Here is a 7,039-nt window from a genome sequence, read left to right on the forward strand (position 1 = left end):
ACGTTGAATGGGAATTTTGGGTAATAGGTAATAACTGTCTACTGAGTAATAGGAGTTGTTTTTTCGTTTCATTTTATGTATAAATTTTGATGTGTGATGAGAGCAAATGCGCTCGTGAGAGCAAGTGATGGGTACTCGTTGTCATCGATGGCCAGATTAAATTTGAACATTTGACTTGATACAATCTTCATATGATAGTTCGTAAAATTTATAGACATGAAAATGAACAATATTTAATTCCGCTATTTTTGAATGTTTGAATTTGAAGATTTGAAATATTTAAATTTATAAACTTCAAAATTACAAAATTTGTAATTTTCGAATTTCCTGATTAAAAAGTTTCTAAATTTTTTGAATTGGATTAATAAATTATGAGTTTCTAGATTAACAAATTATTAAGTTAGTAAATTATGTATTTCTAGATTGGTAAATTATTAGATCAAATAAAATTATAAATTTCTAAACTACCAAATTATTAAATAAAATACCTTCAAATTCTAGTTTGATAAATTACTAAATCAATAAATTATGAATCTTTAAATTTGCAGATCATTACATAAAATAAAATTCGAATTTTTGACTTGATGAATTATTATATTATTATTATATAATTTATGATAAATTATTGTAATATTATATTATGTTATATGATAATAGTAAGAGTTGCAAAACTAATAAACTAGTAAATAATGAATTTCTAAATTTACAAATCATTAAAGCAGTAAGTAACGAATTTCTAAATGTACAAGTTATCAAAACAATAAATAATACATTTTTAAATTTACAAATAACCAAATTAATAAATTGTAACTTTTTACAATTACAAATTGTTAAATCAATAAATTATAAGTTTTAAAATTTCATTATCTTAATCTATAAATAATGAATTTCCAAATGTAAAAATTATAAAATCAATAAATAATAAATTTCTATATGTACAAATTATAAAATTAATAAACTAATTATTAATAAACTAAGTTAGTTATGACTTCAAAAGTTTACAGATTATTAAATCAGTAAATAACAAATTTCTAAATTTCCAAACTATTAAATCAATAAACTATGAATTTCTTGGCTTACAAATTATTAAATTATTACATTATGCATTTATAAATATACAAATTACTAACTCAGTAAATAATGAATATCAAGATTAACAAATAATTAAATCAATGAACTATGAATTCCAAAATATACAAATTATTAAACTTATTACAAATTTTAAAATTTCCAAGCTCAACAACCTGTAACGTTTCTAAACACAAGAACAACAATCACCTTATAACACTCAAAATAAACCATTACTTAATAAATGCATTTATAAATGTACAAATTAGTAACTCAGTAAATAATGAACATTAAGATCAATTTTAACATTAATTTCAACATTAAAATAATTAAATAAATAATCTATGAATTTCAAAATATACCAATTACTAAGCTAATTTCAAATTTCTAAATTTCCAAGCTCAAAAATCTGCACTGTTTCTAACTAATACAACAATCACCTCATAACCTCAAAACAAACCATTACTTAATAAATGAAAACAAAATATCAGCATATAATAGTACAAATCCATTCAAATACATTCTGAACGTATTCTTATCAACAACATTATGCGAGTATGTGAATTTAATAGAAACACAAGTGTCAAGAAAAATCTCAGTTAAAAAAAGGATAGGAAACATTCGCATGTCGAAGAGAGCTCTTATTGGGCGGCACGTATACGGCACCGTACGTGTCGCTACGTTTCTATTTATTTTATCGACGAACGAAATCGTCGCCGTCCCCGCCACGATTTTCCTCGTTTCTCATCCCTCGGTTTCGATTCTTTTCTTCCTGTGGAAACGTTCGGTCCAACGGAATCGGGTCCGTTTCGTGCAAAAAAAAAGGGAACAAAATCGGACCACCGAACGTGATCTTCAGTCCTTCGTCTCGTTAGTAGGTTGCTTATTGTGTGAACCCTGTGTTTCTCCATTCTTGTTGATTTCACAGATTGTGTCCGTTGCGTACATGGTGTTTAAAAACAACTGGAAATTTTAAAGTGCGACTTTAAGACTATTCATTAGCATTTGCGAGTACAATAAAATTATGAATGTATTTATGGGATTGTAGGATAAAGTATTGACAAGGGGGTGGAGGTTCTATTGTTTATCATTGCTAGGGATTTTGGGATTTGGATATAGGGAAATTTGGAAATTTTTATATTTAGATTGATTGATTGATTATTGTTGTGGGCGTCGACTACTATGGTCATTAGTCCGTTTGTATTTAGAAATTTGGGAAGTTGAGAATTTGAAAATTTGGGAATTTTTGTATTTAGAAATGTAGGAATTTCAGAAGTTGAGAATGTACATATTTGGGAATTTGAAATTTTCAAAATTTTGAAATTTAGGAGCTAAAAATTTAGAAAGGTAGAAATTAGAAAATTCGAAAATATACAAGTTTAGTAACTCACCAATTTTGAGATTTGGGCAATGAGAACTTCAGGAATTTGCAATTTAGTAATTCAGTAATCCAGTAATTCAATAATTCAGTAAGTTAGTGACACAGTAATTCACTAATTAACAAGTTCAAATATTTAGAAATTCAGTAATTCAATAATTCAGAAGTGCGGAAATTTACAAATTCAAAAATCTAGAAATTAAACACTTAAAAAAGTAAAAAAGTAAGAAATTAAAAAATTAAAAAATTGAATTTTAAATGCACACACCTGTCATCCAAATTAACCTCTAAATAGCACTAAAACCACCTCCCTGCATTAAGCAATTCTCTAATCATCAACACAGACATTTTTAATTTAGAAATATTGATCCTAAATCATTTCAAAAAGCACTAAACAAAACTACATCCTATAAAAAAAGACTCAAACGTCGATACAATCGAACATCTGTTATTTGAAGTAGAAGTACAATCGTACCACTTGAAATTGGCAGTAGGTACAGTTTGCACCTAAGGAGTGAGCTAAAATTGCAGCGGCATACGTGTTGGACTAAAGCAAACACTTTGAGTGGGTAAAACAGGCACAGAAGGTGAGCAGTCGATACGTATGCCGTGGCAGGAATAAGACAAGCCGTGCCTTGGGTTTACGGTGGCTGGGTTATTTATTTTGGCAAGTGCATCCAGCACGGGCGCACGCTGAAAACACGCTACAAAAACGCATCGTGGAAGAAAAAACGAAGAGAAACGCATTGTGGAACGCATTGTGGAAATCGCCAACATCCGTAATCCGGACACGTCCTCGAGGATGGAACGAAGAGGACTGACTCGTGTTTCCGAGATCTACTGGTTCTCTCAAAAATAATACTCTAGTAGTTTATTTTAAAAGTTTTCTAATTTGTATCAGATTCTACACGGGATCTTTTTATTTGTATATAAAGTAGCAACTTTCCTTCGACCAAATTAGGTTAGGAATTTGATTTAGTTTGTTAGGTTGGTACAAAGCGTAAAAGCGATAGTTGCGCGTCTAGTTTAAGACGAGGTTCAGAGAGAACGATGTCGGCAGTTAAATATATTTTATAAAGAAAGAAATCAGCGCTTTTATTCTGGATTTTATTATCTTTTTTCTACATTATTTTATTTGTTTATTTACTAAATTTATTACAATAAATTAATGTGAGCGGCATAATTAACGTGGTTATGACAATGTAAACACGGAATATTCTAGAATAAATTACAGTGCGACAAGTGATTTATTTCTTGATAAATGCTGGAATTATATTAGTGTTAGTCAATGTAATTTTTTCCAGATTTTGTGTAATTTGTGTAACTTCTTTATGGTAAATATATTTTGAATTTTGGGGGATGTGATTTCAACAGTGACAGTTTCTGTAATATTTTTCTGATGCTTGTGCTTAAATTCATGGATTTGTGAATCTGTTAGTCTGTAAACTTGTGAATTTGTAAACTGGTGAATTTAAAAATTTATAAATTTGTGATTTTGTAATTTGTAATTTGTAATTTGAAATTTGTAAATTTATGAATTTATGAATTTATTTATGTTAATTTGCAATTTTTAAGTTGGTGCATTTGAGAATTTGGGAATTTGTGGCTCTACGACAGTGAATTTGTGAATTGGTAAACTTGTGAGTTTGCGAATTTGTAAATTTGTGAATTTGTAGATTTATAAATTTGTGAATTTGTAAATTTGTCAATTTGTTAATTTGTAAATTTGTAAATTTGTAAATTTGTAATTTGTAAATGGGTCAATTTGAGCATTTGTAGATTTGTAAATTGGGGAAATTTGTAATTTGTAAATTGTTGAATTTGTAGATTTGTAAATTGGTGAATTTGTGAAATAGTGAATTAGTGAATTAGTGAATATGTGAATATGTGCTATGATTAATTTAGAATTTGAAACTTAGAGAATTTGAAAATTTGGGAATATTTGAATTAGCGGATCTGTGAATTCTGGAATTAATGAATTTGTTTGTACTTAAATTAAACTTAAATTGAAGTTACTTTTTCAAATTCTAGCACTTAGTGATTCTCAAATACTATATAATAGCAATTTTATTTTTAAAGATAAAGATACATTATCATGGAAAATAATCTTATAATTTTTTTTTATTATCAACATACTATCAGTTGAACAATTACTTGCTTCCTTTCCGTATACCAAAGATAGATTTATATTACTCTTCAACCTTATTTTTATTTTTCTACTCTCAAATATATTCTAACAATATTTCTAATAAATTCCTTGAAATTTTCTAATAAATCTAATAAATTCCTGGGATTTTACCATGAGTTCCTGTATCGAATATACCATTGTAAGTTTCGAGAAAACAAAGTGCGACAGGTATAGGGAAAATGGCGAGGAACGTCTAACGAAAGGAGCCCTCGAGTGATGTTCGAAAGCGAAGAGAAACGTCTAATGCCGTAGTGGCATTTGCATACTTGGGTATTCATGCAAGGAAAGCTTTCGTCAGCGCATTACACGATCCGGGATTGTTGCGCGAATACGCGAACCAAGTAGGAGAACGTCGAAGAGACGGTAGATATACTTGTTGGTATAAGTTGGTGTGACGAGTACTTGAAACTACGCATATGACGTAAATCGGACTGTTTCTGGTTAAATCTGTACGCTGTATATGTTGAAAATGAATTTAAGAATCTATTATTTTTGAATGTGGAGAAAAGGAGATAATAGTTCATGTCTGAAAAACATAATTCAACAATACTGAAGTACAAAAGTAAATACATTTTTGTTTTCATTATGGAACCACCATTTTTGGTCTGTATCTTTGCCGAAATTGCTCTAACCTTAACTGGTAAATATTCACTATAATGCAGGAATTTGACGATTCGACTGTGTGGATGCCGAAATATTTGAACATTTTGAAATTTGAAAAGTTCAGTGCAATTTTAAAATTTTTGAATTTTGTGTGCAATGAAGTTACAGAATTTGAAGAGCTGGAAAGTAAGGATTAGAATTTGTAAACGTATGAATTTGCAAATTGCATATTGGTGACTTTGTAAAAATGTGGATTTGTGACATTACGAGTTAGCAAGCTGGTGAGTGGTGAACTTATTCGTGACGTGGTGTACTACACTGCGGTGCAGAACTATAGCACCACTTACATTTTTAGTAGATTCTGACTTTGGAATAACAATACATAAAAATCATCCATATGAAATTGAAGGGTATAGTGAACGATGAACTTCAGTAAAAATTTGTCGATATTATTTTACTATATAAGAAAATATAACATGAAAATTGATTTTTCATCGTTGCATAATTATAGCACTATGTGAATAAATGTCAAATATATACACATAAATATGATTTTAATATCTTGTAGGGCCCCCTCGTTTTGTTATAAGTTGGAAAATTCTATCTGGCATGCTCTTGATGTGTTTCTGAAAAATTCGTTGGCTAATTTCATTACATGCTTTTAGTATTGCGTTTTTTTGTTCTAAAATATTTTCATACTGTCGATTTTCGATAAAAACTTTTCGGACAATAATGGCTCAAATATTTTCCATCGGGTTTTGGTCTAGTGAACATGCTGGCCATTTAATAACATTAATTTTGTTTCTTTCCAACCATGATACTGTTTTCCGACTGGTATATACAATAGCGTTGTCCTATAAAAGTCTTATAAAAGGTAACAAATTGTCTGATAAAATTGTGGTGTACTCATCACTACCCCTCTTTCTCGATGAAAAAGCCAATTACAACATGCCATCAATGCAAAAGGCACCGCAAATCATAACACTTCGTCCGCCAAAATTTCTCTTTGAAAAGTATTGTGGTTCTTTTCGGAGATCTCGTCAATATGAATTATAGCCATCCAGATCATCAAGATTAAACTTTTTTTCATCCGAAAATATAACCTTATTATCAATGATAGAAGTTTAAGTAAATTGGTGTAAAAAGTTTTTGACATCTAAGGTTAACTTACGCTTTTCCAGTCGCGATGCATGTTCGCTCGAGCGTATTCGAGCCTCGCAACATTATGCTGTGGTAGAAGTTTTGGTGCAGATTTTAATTTCTGCCTTACCATGTTAGGATTACTTTTCAAAACTCGACGTACTGTCCACCGTGAAATATTTAAGTTGAGTCCCTTCTTAATTTGGTTACAGCTGTTTTGGCTGTTACTGGCTGCTTTTACAATTGCTCGTTCGGTACGGAGACTAAATTTTTTCTTTGAACCATCCTTTTTATTATTGCCATCATTAACGAAAATGAAAATGACTTTATGTAAGCGCCCTAGCCTATGGGCAATTTCCCGTACACTAATTTAGTCCTTCTTAAACGTCAAAATTTTACCCTTCTCCTCTTCGGTCAAATATCTATAATACCACGTGGCATTGTTCAACAAAGAGTATTGTCAAATTTTAATTTGTACTTTAATAAAGAATGTAATTATTTAGCTTCAGTGAGTTTGTAGTTGAACTGAATGGAGAGAAGTTAATTTAATAATATTGGTGCTATAGTTACGCAACAAGCCAAAATCACATTTTCGATTATATCGTTTCTAATAGAAGAGCAACTTCAATGAGACTTAATATAAAATTTATTGCGACCCATAC

The 7,039-nt window shown here is 29.8% G+C and overlaps 1 long non-coding RNA gene across 1 annotated transcript; it reads right to left on the reverse strand.

The window, feature by feature from the left end:
- Positions 1 to 1,555: 1,555 nt before the first annotated feature.
- LOC105664326 (uncharacterized) lies at positions 1,556 to 3,258 on the reverse strand. The gene is made up of 3 exons (XR_001097516.2): positions 2,715 to 3,258; positions 2,460 to 2,638; positions 1,556 to 2,031 (listed from the first exon to the last, which is right to left on the reverse strand). It is a non-coding gene; the product is annotated as an uncharacterized LOC105664326 (long non-coding RNA).
- Between the last annotated feature and the right edge of the window lie 3,781 nt (positions 3,259 to 7,039).

This window comes from Megachile rotundata, chromosome 6 (assembly GCF_050947335.1).
Source record: "Megachile rotundata isolate GNS110a chromosome 6, iyMegRotu1, whole genome shotgun sequence".
In the NCBI taxonomy this organism is placed as follows: domain Eukaryota; kingdom Metazoa; phylum Arthropoda; class Insecta; order Hymenoptera; family Megachilidae; genus Megachile; species Megachile rotundata.